Genomic DNA, 13,687 nt, shown 5'->3' with positions numbered 1-13,687 from the left:
GTTGACAGCCCTGTACAATATAATATGGAAAAACTGGAAACCCAGTAAATGGGGAGGAAGAAGTAGAGATCAAATGAGGTGATGATGATGATGATGAAGATAATAATAATATTTAGTAACATAATAGAATAATTTCTATGTTCTTGGCCCTGTTTAAATCATTTAACATGTATTTCTTTATTTTTTTTATCACTGCAACAATGCTATGAGGTAGATGCTATTATCTTTAAATAGGGAACAGAGAAGGAGAAAATAAGGAACAGAGGGGTCAGGTAACTTACTGGTTGTATAGCTAACAAAAAGCTGAACTGAGATTCAAAGCCAGTCACTTGGTCTCAGAAATGAGACCAAAGGTCATAGAAAATTGCTAAGTCTCAGTGGATATTTGTTCATTGTCTTATAAGGAGCCACTCAGTGGTTGTACTAGTCAGAGTTCTCTAGAGACACAGTAGGATAGATAGAGAGATGACAAATAGGTAGATAGATAGATAGATAGATAGATAGATAGATAGATAGATAGATAGTTGATAGATGATAGATGATGTAGATAGATAGGTGATGTACATAGATAGATGATAGATAGGTGATGTAGATAGATAGATGATAGATGATGTAGATGATAGATAGATGATAGATGGATAGATAGATAGATAGATGATAGATAGATAGAGTTATTATAAGTACCTGGCTCATGTGATGATGGAGGCTGGGAAGTCCAAAATCTTCAGTGTGGGCTGGCAGCTTGGAGACCCAGGAGACCGAAGGTGCAGATGAAGACCAAAGGCAGTCAACTGAAGGAGTCTTTCTTGCTCTGGGAGGCCAATTTTTGTGTTCTAGTCAGGTCTTCAACTGATTGGATGAGGCCCACCTACATTATGGAGGACAATCTACTTATTCAAGGTTCACCAATTTAAATATTAATCGCATTAGAAAACATCTTCCAAGTTGACATAACGAGTGTAAGCCATTCAGTGTATTTCATCTACACAATTTCTGAGATGGATATTTGACTCGATTAAAACCAATTAGGGACAAGAACGTTTACCTTGTGACTTAATGTGTTTCCAGAGACAGGACTATCTTGAAAGCATGAGGGAAAATGTTGCCTGGAATTCAGCCAACAGCAAGGAAGCAGAGCAGAGTGAAAGAGAGACATCCCAATTTTATTTTATGAAACTTGATCCAAGTTTCCTTATGGAAACTAGATATACCTGTGGACTACCCAATTATGTGAGTTAATAAATCCCTTTTAATTGGATTTGAGTTGGGCATTCTGATACTTGTAACATAAAAAGTTCTAACAAATATATGCAGAGAAGTTAGGCAGGGAAGGAGCCCAAACTTTTTGAGATCAACCTCAGGCTGTAGGCAGCTACCATGATTTATCACAAAAGGACTGTGGCCACTGGACTATTAGATCCAGGAAAGCAATGCAGACATTTTCATGTATTTCTAGGTTCAAAGAAAAGCCTGGCTGACCTTTTCTGCCAGATGAACTATTGCCTACTTCATGGTTTCACTTAAGACCACTTAATGATAACAAATAAAGAGAAGGATGTGGCCATACATCTAAACCAGAATTTTTTGAAGGATTGGTGACTAAAATTATTTTAATGTACTCTATAAAAGAATTCATCTTAATCTCCAGCAAAAATAACCTTTCACAAATCCCCTCTACAACATTTTTCTTTCTTTCTCAATCCTGGTCAATCTCGCTGTATTTCAGACTGTTCATTTGCTCACATTGTCCCCCTCCTAACTGTCTATCCAATGGAACCAAAAAGTGCTGTCTTCTTCAAAAGCATTTTCCTGTTTTAACCCAGAATGAACTTTCCTTTTCTAAACCAGCAAAGCTGGTATTGCCTGTTCTACTCATTTGAGCACTTAGTCATTTGTTGTCTTATGTCATTACCCTGTAGACTCATGTCCCTGAAAGAAAAAGAGAGAGAGATGTACTACTCCAATTTGTAAGACCAAGATAGAATGTACTCAAGGATTTGACGTATGGGTTGGGCAAGAAAGAGAAAACAGAATGGAGGAAGATCTAGATGTATTGCTCAGCCTGGAATGGTGAATTTAGAGATAGGCACGTGGAGACTGGAGTGCTTTCAACTGTAAAATCAGGCCAAATGTGGAATAGACAGAAAAGATGTCAATACTTTTAGGTTCAAACATATCATCAGTCTGTCAAAGGAGGAACAATGTAGTGATGAGCACATGGTCCGATAACAGACCAGGCATTGAGAAGAAGCCCTGGGAAGTCAGCAAATAGCTATTTGGTGAGAGAAGTTCTTGACAGGGAAGGCTTCCCTGGGGTCTGAAATGAAAACAGGACTTTAGACATTGAGACTAGGGTGTAAGCAGAGGGTAAGGACTTGCTTGGATGTACGTCACAATCTGGAATTAGGTCAGATACGTGTAATGCTCTAAAATAATCCCAAACAAGAATCAGGACCATATGATATAAGAGCCAGAACCTTAGACTTAGAAAATGTAGGTTCTAGTTACTAGCTGATTGATCTTGGACGGCATTATAACCTCTCTGTGCCTCAATTTCCTCTCTGGTAAAATGAGAGGTTTGCACTAGATGAACCCTAAGGTTCCAAGGGGTGATTCAGGGATTTTCTAACCAAGTAAGTGCATATTTGCTCCAAGTACTAAAGACTTCAGACCATTTGAGAAACCTGCACCTTGCTGTCAATTATTTTAGATATTAAGGTTCTATGTAAGATTTCTTCTGAAAATAGAATTCTACTGAAAAAAATAGTTTGGAAACCACTTAAGCAGATGCTACTAGAGTCTGTTTTCATGATATGAACTGGGATTCTTCATCCTTCTGGCAAATAACCCTAGATGATAAGTGATTTGGGTTTTATTGATATCACTTTAGAGCGTCTTGTGAAATAAAGGGCCTAAAGTATCTTTGGCCAAAGGAACTAATCAAATATTTGGATTTCTGATCAAATATATTTATTATTGTATTTTACACTAAAAAGTAATACATGTTATGATGGACACTTTCAACAATAAAGAGAAGTATAAGGAAGAAAATGGAAATCATATGGATGACTTTAAGCCAGGGAAAATAACTATCACCATTTAGTTTATTTTCTTCTGGTCTTTTTGTGTTTGTGTGTGTGTGCGTGCACACAGGCACAATGTTTTTCAACAAACTTAGGGCTTTGTACATTTATATGCCGTACATTTAAAGGTGAGTAAGAGTAGACTAGTAGGAGTGTTAAAATACAAAAGTAATTAAATTACAAGATAATGTAAACATACTATAAAGGAGGTAAATATAATCTGCTGCAAGAGTTCAGCAGAAATGAAGTCACTTTTAACGAGGTAAAAGCTTCAAAAAAAGAGGCTCTATGGATTTCAGATAGACTGATGTGAGAGAGAAGATATTCTCAGATAAGACAACAGAGGAGAGGGTATTGCAATGGAAATGGGGGGAACCAGTGTCAATTGACGAACCCCGGAGTAGACAATCCATCTAGACTCTCCCCCTAGTCTCTGCTTTCTCTGTGTGGCTTGGGATTTCATACACAGGCAGATCTCATTTTATTGCACTTCACAGACTCTGTGCTTTTTACAAGTTGAAGGTTTGTGGCAACCCTGCATCGAGAAAGGCTATCAGCGCCATTTTTCCACCGGCATTTGCTCACTTCATGCCTCTGTGTCACATTTTGATAATTCTCACAATATTTTAAAGCCTCCACCAGCAAAAAGATTACAACTCACTAAAGACTTTTATGATGGTTAGCATTTTTTAGCAATAAAGTATTTTTTAAAGGTATGTACATTATTTTTTTAGACATAATGCTTTGCACACTGAAGAGACTATGTATAGTGCAAATATAACTTTTACTTGCCATGGGAAACCAAAAAATTTCTGTGACTTGCTTTACTGCGATATTCACTTTATTGTGGTGGTCTGGAAGTGAACCTGGAATATCTGCAAAGTATGCCTGTACAGTTAAGATAGCAGCATTATTTACAATTGCCAACGTATGGAAGCAACCTAAGTGTCCATCAACAGATGAATGGATAAAGAATAAGTATATATATACACACACACACACACACACACAATGGAATACTACTCTGCCATAAAAAAAGAATGAAATTTTGCCATTTGCAGCTACATGGATGGAGAACTAAGAGGGTATTATGCTAAGTGAAATAAGTCGAAAGACAAATACTGTATGATATCACTTATATGTGGAATTAAAAAAACAAAACAAACTGGTAAATATAACAAAAAAGAAACAGACTCACAGATACAGAGAACTAACCAGTGGTTACCAGTGGAGAGGAGGGAAGAGGGGAGGGGCAACGTAGGGGTAGGGGATTAAGAGGTACAAACTACTATGTATAAAATAAATAAGCTACAGGGTGATATAGTACAATACAGGGAATATAGCTAATATTTTATAATAACTATAACAGTACCCAAAAGAGTACTTATGTATAACTCAAGTTTCTCTCTGTGAAAAGAGTATGAAAATCACTAAACAGATATTTTGAAAATAAACAATACATCTTAGTACACAAATAAAAATTGTGAAATTCGTATTAGGAAAAGTTTGCTATTTTATGATTTCCAGACACCCTCAAAAAAAGTTGGCAAATAAAAAAGAGAGAGGGTTTAAATAGTTCTATGTGAGATAGAAGACACGTAAAAAGAAGAGAGGGTTACTAGAGCAGAAACCTTACAAACCAGGGCCAGTAGGTCAGCGGGAACAGTTAATTATTTTATAATAACTATATTAAAATTGTGAATCATTACGTTGTACATCTGAAATATACATAATATTGTACATCAACTATACCTGAGAGAGTTTGTATACTGGCCCCATAAGCTATTAAAATAGTTTGGCGTTCCTAAACCACTGCTGACAGAGATTATGGGGGATGGAAACTTCATAGAGTTGACATAAAGTGTCCTGTCACTGCCAATGTAGAGCAATCTATTTTCAGATCTCATGTGAAGCAGGAAGCAACACTTTCATCTTAATAGGGGTTTAAACCCCGCCCCTATCTTTCCTATGCCGTGTGAGTAGCAGAATAGAAGGTCATTGATCTTACAAAGAGATGGCAGACATGGAGACCGTCATTGTCTGCAGCCAGTCAGCACTTTCTATAGACGTCATATACAGACTTCCATATATAGAGACTGTGCTATGAGCAAGTGTCCAAGTAAAGACTGAGACTTCACAATAAGGTTTCCAAAACAAGATGCAGCATAGGTTTTACTGGACAAAAACAGAGTAGAAATGTAGGGGAAAAGTCCATTCTGAATCAAGTTATTGCCAGTTATTGAGCCATTGAATCCAATGATTGCCAGTTTCTTCCCAAGGGGGAACTGGCCCTGTGATCAGAGCCTGCTGTGTGTTCATTGCATATTAGTTGTTTGACCAAGACATGGCTGTGGTCAGGGGGCTTCTACATTCTCAACTTGTTTGCTGGAGCCCAGCTTAGTACCTCTTATGAGTTCCTGAAGAAAAACCAATTCCTTAAGTCTTTAGAGGGTTGGATACTTTACTGAAGACTGATGGGAAAAGAAGAGGAGGGTTACGTTACATACTATGCTTAGAATCCTCATTCGAAAATCTTCATTAGCTATGTCTCTTCTCCCTCTGAATTTCCTCTTTTTCACTAGCCACTTCCTCTCTTTCTCCATCCTTCTCCTAACTGTTCCCGCTGACCTACTGGCCCTGTTTGTAAGGTTTCTGCTCTCGTAAGCCTGTCTGCTTTTTATGTCTCTTCTATCTCACATAGAACTATTTAAACCCTCTCTCTTTTTTATTTGCCAACTTCTTCTGAGGGTGTCTGGAAATCGTAAAATTGCAAACTTTCCCTAATACGAATTTCACAATTTTTATTTGTGTACTAAGATGTATTGTTTATTTTCAAAATGTCTGTTTAGTGATTTTCATACTCTTTTCACAGAGAGAAACTTGAGTTACACGTACTTACTCTTTTGGGTACTGTTATAAGTGGGTGCACGTACAGTTGACTTCACTGTCACTGTCAAGATTTTGATGCCATGAAAGTTGACCAAACCAGGTAAGAAGGCTCATCCCATTTTCCGAGTACTTTAACTGTCCTCCAATCTGATGCATCTTACAGATGAGATTGGAAAGACAGATCAGTTGAAATCATTGTTTCTTTTTTTTCCCCTTGTTTATTGACTGATTGATTGATTTTTTTTTACATCTTTATTGGAGTATAATTGCTTTACAATGTTGTGTTAGTTTCTGTTGTACAACAAAGTGAATCAACTATATGTATACATATAGCCCCATATGCCCTCCCTCTTGAACGTCCCTCCCACCATCCCTATCCCACCCCTCTAGGTGGTCGCAAAGCATGGAGCTGATCTCCCTGTGCTATGCGGCTGCTTCCCACTAGCTATCTATTTTACATTTGGTAGTGTATATATGTCAATGCTACTCTATCACTTCGTCCCAGCTTCCCCTTCCCCACCCCCCATGTCCTCAAGTCCATTCTCTATGTCTGCATCTTTATTCCTGCCCTGCCACTAGGTTCATCAGTACCATATTTTTTAGATTCCATATATATGCGTTAGCATATGGCATTTGTTTTTCTCTTTCTGATTTACTTCAGTCTGTATGACAGGCTCTAGGTCCATCCACCTCACTACAAATAACTCAATTTCGTTTCTTTTTATGGCTAAGTAACATTCCATTGTATATATGTGCCATATCTTCTTTACCCACTCATCTGTCAATGGACATTTAGGTTGCTTCCATGTCCTGGCTATTGTAAATAGTGTTGCAATGAACATTGTGGTACATGTCTCTTTTCTGAATTCTGGTTTTCTTAAATGCCCCAACCAAAAGACACAGACTGGCTGAATGGATACAAAAACAAGACCCATATATATGCTGTCTACAAGAGACCCACTTCAGACCTAGGGACACATACAGACTGAAAGTGAAGGGATGGAAAAAGATATTCCATGCAAATGGAAATCAAAAGAAAGCTGGAGTAGCAATACTAATATTAGATGAAAAAGATATTAAAATAAAGAGTTACAAGAGATAAGGAAGGGCACTGTTGGTGGAAATCATTGTTTCTTAAGTTCTACTACAAGTTTCTAGGAGAAGAGTGGATTGATCACAGCTGTGCGTCAACAGGCAGTGTTGGGTAGGCTATACTAGTAGGGAAAGGCTAAAATTGGAGAATCCAGTTTAAAAATTCTGGTGTTATTTCTGTGGTTACTGGAAAGGTATCCTCTGAAGGGAACCTGAGATAATTCTCCAATTCTACTATAGCCTGGATGAGGTATTTCTTTTGTTCTGGACAATTTATTATTTCCCATTTGGTTTTCCACCTAGGAAGGGAGCACTTTGTAAAGAAGATATGACTATCTGATCAGTGGAAAAGAACAACTCTCCTTTTATATCTAATAAATTGAATTCTGATTTATAAATCAGCAATAATAAATCTACTAGTATGAATTAATTTTGGAGAGACTGAACACTTGTCTGGGTCAATAAAAAGGAAATATTTCAAATATTTTAATATTAAGTTAAATACTTAAATGTAGAATAAAGACAGAGGCATCTGTGTGGCATCTTAGCCATGTTCCCACCCTCCCCTTTATTTTCTTTATTTATTGATTTATTTTTTTAAATAAATTTATTTATTCATTCATTTATTTATTTATTTATTTATTTATTTATTTATTTATTTATTTTTGGCTGCGTAGGGTCTTTGTTGCTGTGCGCGGGCTTTCTCTAGCTGTGGCGAGCGTGGGCTACTCTTCGTTGCGGTGCACGGGCTTCTCACTGAGGTGGCTTCTCTTATTGTGGAGCACGGGCTCTAGGCACGCGGGCTTCAGTAGTTGTGGCTCACGGGCTCTAGAGCGCAGGCTCAGTAGTTGTGGCACACAGGCTTAGTTGCTCTGCCGCATGTGGGATCTTCCCAGACAAGGGCTTGAACCCATGTCCCGTGCATTGGCAGGCAGATTCTTAACCACTGCGCCACCAAGGAAGTCCCTCCCCTTTATTTTTTAATTGCCATATGCCATTTCAAGGTCATTAATCTCTGTTCTTCGGTTTCCTAATCTATGCAAGGAAGCTAATACTTGTTCTAAAGTGTTCTTTTAAGAAGCAAATTATCAGTAGAAGAAAAGACAGAGAGAAAAAAACCGAGGTGTTATAAAAATTTAAAGGGATTAAAAGTTAACTTTATAAACAGAAATTGTTTGGCCCTATGTTCCTGATAGACCATACCTGGCTGTACTGAAAAGGTATAAGACATTTAATTTATATAAAATGTATGCCCCTGTCTATGAATGTTTACTGTCACATGCTCCATTCTTGGGCTTTGTGCAATGTTGAGAAATATTTGAATTAGATTTATATTATTTCTAGGATAAAAAATTTTAGTGGGTATAAATTGGTAACTCCATAAAAGTTTTCTAGAATAATTGGAAAGATGTGCACCCAAGATGAACCAAATCAGATGTTCTCAGTTCGGGGTAAATTGTTCTCTGCTCACCCTAAAACCAGTCCTTCCTAAAAACATTTAATAATCTCAGTGCCTGGAGTCTCCCTTTCCTACCACTCGTGCCATACCTCAGCCCTGCTTGAAAATTTGTGCTGTTGCTACCACTGATATATCTGTTCCAGAAAGAAACAGGCTTTCGTTTCCAGGACTGTCAAATCAGGAGCTTTCACGAGAACATAAAGATTCACTCTATTATTGCACATCATAGAACTCATGCCTGTAGCTTGAAAATAGAAGTCTTTGGTGTAGGCATTTGCTTGTTTGACAGTTCTGTTCTAAATTTTGAAACTAGTGGTACTGTAAAGTGCCTGTCTGACAATGGTGTACCAGAGCTTAGTCATGCAAAATAATTATTGTTCACGGTTCCTTAGCTGAAGTCAATAGCTCCGTGCAAAACACAACATAATGCAGAGATCTAAAGTCACTAAATCAAAACTGAGAAAAAGAAGAATTTTAAGCAGGCTTGGCAGAAAAAAATAGGTTTTACGAGATTTGCCAAGTGATTTCTCTCAGCATACGGAAGGCTCTAATATTTTTAAAAGAACCCCCATGGTAGAAACCATGGTAACTTTTATTAGTATGTCCTGGTAATTGTTGTCAGTTAACTTACATGATGTCAAAAACACGAAAGCAATTATGGAGATAGCAAATGGTGCCTACTGCCTGTTTTCTAAACTTGAAATAATATTTTCAGGTTTGCTTCTGTCAATTCAGTGTTTTAATATCTACATCCAATATATCATCTACACTGAAGGGCTTGATTAAATTAACCTAAGTGTGTATAGGACTGAATTTTTGTGACTGGAGTCTTGGGATGCCTACCCTGGACCCATAGTAGGGCCTATGAATCAGTATAGTGGTGCATGCAGGAAAAGTGAACATCTGTCCTACAAATGAAGAGTTATCTCTCCATTTTGCCTGAAATCTTTGCCAGAGAATCTTGGCAAGATTAGGTATTGCTGCTTGAATGAAAGGGGTGATGTCCTTCTTAACCCCCGGCAGACAATTGCACTTAAGAATATCCCTCTTCTGGGAATAACAAACAGCAATATCTATCGTTTCCTTAGAAGAGGGAGAAACACACAAATAAACCAGGAATTTCACAGACTCTGCCATAATATATTTACCTTCAACACTTTCAATCCAGTATTAAGACAGAATTGATAGAGGTGGCTATGTAATTATTTTAGACTTAGCTCATGGCCACTTTCCGTAGAGTTCATGCGTTTTTAAAAAATAATCTGTTATTGAGGTTTAATTACTATACAGTGAAGTGCACAGATTTTAAGTATACAGTTCAACGGTTTTGACAAATGTATACTTGCATGTAACTAATATCCTGAACATTTTCATCACTCAAGAAAGTTTTCTTATGCTCCTTTTCAGCTAATTATCACCCTTATCCCACTAGAAACAACCACGTTTCTCATTGCTGTTATCATAGATTAGTTTGCCTGTTTTTGAACTTCATATAAATGAATCATAGAGTATGTAGTCCTTTGTGTCTCGTTTGTTTTTACTTAACATAGTGTTGAGACTTAGTCATGTTATTGTGCGTATCTGTAGTTTATTATTATTTTTAAATTGTGCTGTAGGTAGTGTTTTTATATGTATATACCACAATTTGTTTTCCCATTCTTCTGCTGATGGACATTTAGGTTTTCCCAGTTTTTGGCAATTGCATATAAAGCAGCAAAGAAATTCTTAAACAATCCTTTTTGTGTCTAAATGTCCTCATTTCTCTTGAGTTATTCTTCAGAGTGGAAATGTTGGATTATAGCCTAGGTCTAAGTTTATCTTTATAAGAAACTACAAGACAGTTTTCCTAGTGTGGGTATCCCATTTTTTTACTCTCACAGGCAACATGTGAGAATCCCATTTGCTCCACACCCTTGTCAGTATTTGATCTTGTCTGTGTTTTCAATTCTTGCCATCCTAATGTTTGGGAAGAAATATCTCATTGTGATTTTTTTGATGGATATTTATAACTTTAATTCAGTTATATTATGAGGAAGGAGCAAAAAGTAAAAATATCAATGAACAAAGTAACAAGTCAAAAAGAGAACTATGGAATAATACAAAGATATTTGAAGGAAGGAAGTAAAAGAGGGAAGCATAAACTAATGAAACATGAAATAAACATTTAATAGAAAGGATCACAAAGCCAAAAATTGATCAAGAAAGAAGAGAAAGCACAAATAAATTCTATTATAAATAAAATAGGACCCTAACTACTGATGCAGCAAACATTGAAAAGATGAGGAAAACATTATAATAACCTCATAGTGATAAACTGCTTAGAAAATATGACTTTCCTAAACTGACCCACAAAGAAAAAGACTGAATTCTCTTCAATAACCATTTAAAAATCTGGACTGTTAGTTTAAAAAAAAAATCCTACCAAAAGGGAAACATGAGGTCTAGAGGGCTTTACAGGTAAACTCTATAGAATAGTCAAGAAACAGATTATCCAAACCTTTATACAAACTCTTAAAATAATAGAAAAATGGTGAACACTGCCCAACACACTCTGTGAGGCTGGTATAACTTGATACCAAAACTAGACAAGGACAGTATAAAAAACCAGAAAACTACAGGCTAATCTCATCCATGAACCAAGATGCAAACTCCAAACCAAAATTAACAACAAAGTGAACCCAGCAATATATTAAAAAACTAAAACTTCATGGCTAACTTAGGTTTATCTCAAAATGTAATCAAAAGCATGACCAGGAATTGTTCATGAAACTTCAACAAAAGGGCTAAGGATAGCCAAGACTCTCCTCAAAAACTAGCTGAAAAGACTTGTCTTACTAATTATGTAATTAATAATTTAGAGAGTGCATTGGTTCAGTGATAGAAAAATAGAGCTAAGGAATAAAACAATGAGCCCAGAAAGAGACCCATGTGAGTATCTCATTGTTATCTGACGGCATATCTCTGAAGACTAATGCCACTGGACACCTTTGAATATGCTTCTTAACCATTCAGATATGTTCTTTTGTGGAGTGTCTGTTAAAATCTTTTGCATATTTTTTCTATTTTTAATTATATATTTTGTCTCCTAATTATTGTTATAGGTATTCTTTATATATTTTGCATACAAGTTCTTTGTTAGATAAATGTATTGAGAATATTTTCTCCCAGACTGTAGTTTGCCTATTCATCTTCTTAATGATGTCTTTTGATGAGCAGAATTCTTAATTTTGATAAAGTCCAATTTATCATTTTTTTTCTCTTACGGATAATGCTTTTTGTGTCTGGTCTAAGAAATCTTTACCTACTCCAAGGTCATGAAGATATTTTCCTATGTTTTGTTGTAGAAGTTTTATAGTGTTTGTTAGCCTTTAGGTCTATGATCCATCTTGAATTATTTTTTGTGTATGGTGTGAGCTGGGGGTTGAAGTTCCTTTTTTTCCATATGGCTCTCCATTTGTTCCAGCTCCATTCATTGAAAACTTTCCTTTCTCTATTGCATTGCTTTGGAACCTTTGCTGAAAATCAATTGATCAACTGAGTGTGATTCTATTTCTGGATTCTATTCTGTTCTTTTGACCCACTTGTTTATCCTAAACTTTTACCACATTCTCTTGATTAGCTTCATGAGTTTTATCATTTTTTTTTAGTCCTGTTCCTCTCACTGTGGCTTCTTTTAACTCCAGCAGGTATGAGGTTCATATTTTATTTCAGAAGTTAGTACAATTTCCAAACTCCTCTGGATCTCAGTATCTATAAAATAGGAAAAATAAGAACTCCCTTATAGGGTTTTTTTGGGAGAGATAAACAATCTAGAATACCTTTAAAAAGTATACTATAATTCTAAAATAATATTTGTATGTTTAGAATGTTGCTTATTTTTATTTCACTTTTTGCTTCCCTTAATCTTAAGACACGTTCTCACATATGTTTACTGAAATCTCCAAGAAGGGTCTGAACCCTTAGTTTCAGATTTGTGGGGGCATCTATTCTATGGATTTAGAGAAAAAAACAAAAGATCTAAGATAATTAAAAGGAGTGAGGGGCACCTGATTCCTTCCCACTTTACTGGAAACCTAGTCTAGTGGTGATAGCAATCCTTTCTGACATTTCTCGTTTGTCTGTTTTTCACAAGGCAAGAACGACTAGATTTCTAATGCTTTGTTCTTCCAGATCTTTCTGATTTGATCTCCCTTTTCTTTGTTGTAGCAGCTACATTTTGCTGAATGACCTTTGCTCTCCCCACCCCAAATCAGTGACCTTTTAAACTGTTTTAATATTTGCTGTGGAATTACTTGTCTTGAACTTTGGCTCGAGTTTCCCTGAAAGATTTCATTATAGGCTTAAAATGGTGGTGAGCAGAAGAGTTCAAAGTTTGTACCCTTACCTTTACCCAAACTAAAACAAGCTGAAAAATAACTCTTTCTCTTCCTTACTCATCTAAGAGCATATAACAAAGATGAGCAGAAATCTAAATTTTTTCACAACCTTTTTCCTGTTACTGCTCTAGATCATACCCCAATTATCATTCTCATTGCTAAATTGAAATCTTTTCATCCTTAAGTTTAGTGGCAACTTCTTTTTTTCGGCTTTTGTGTCTACTTGATTGTAAACTCCTTGAGCACAATTATTTGATGTTATTTATCTTAGTTTCGGATTTTAGCATCAAACCAAGTGCCTTGCATTCACATCATAACTGTCTACTAAATTCATTCATTATAGGCAAGTGCTGATTATTGTGCCAAAGACAGTTTCATATATATAACAGACAGGCAATAATTGTACATGGTTTATTGAGAGCAGGAATCCAGTATTTGTTCATTGATTGATTAATAGTTTGAAGTCATTTTATAATTAGAGCATCAGATGAAGCTGGTGCTCCTTTCTTTTCAAAAACCTGTTAGAACCGCTCAACTGGAATTCTGTATATCAATTATTTAAATAATAGCTCTCTGTACCTTTTTCTGTAAATTTATCCACAAGATTAGAGCTGTATTACCTCATAATAAATGAAGAGAGTCTTTTAAATACTTGTAGTACTAAAAACTCTTGGCAGGAATTCAGAATTATCTCACATTCTGCCCTATTCCAGTCAGTGTCACAGCCAGGTTCCAGTGTACATTACCAAGATAGGAGAATAAATATATGTAGTTTTCAAAAGACACGG

The 13,687-nt window shown here is 36.2% G+C and overlaps 1 protein-coding gene across 1 annotated transcript in view; it reads left to right on the top strand.

The window, feature by feature from the left end:
* LOC309641685 (uncharacterized protein) overlaps window positions 1-13,687 on the top strand; it is a 406,435-nt gene that overhangs the window by 247,814 nt on the left and 144,934 nt on the right. The window lies entirely within an intron of this gene.

The sequence above is a fragment of the Balaenoptera physalus genome (assembly GCF_965194825.1).
Source record: "Balaenoptera physalus genome assembly, chromosome: 13".
Classification (NCBI taxonomy): domain Eukaryota; kingdom Metazoa; phylum Chordata; class Mammalia; order Artiodactyla; family Balaenopteridae; genus Balaenoptera; species Balaenoptera physalus.
This window is presented reverse-complemented; position numbering and strand designations above follow the sequence as displayed.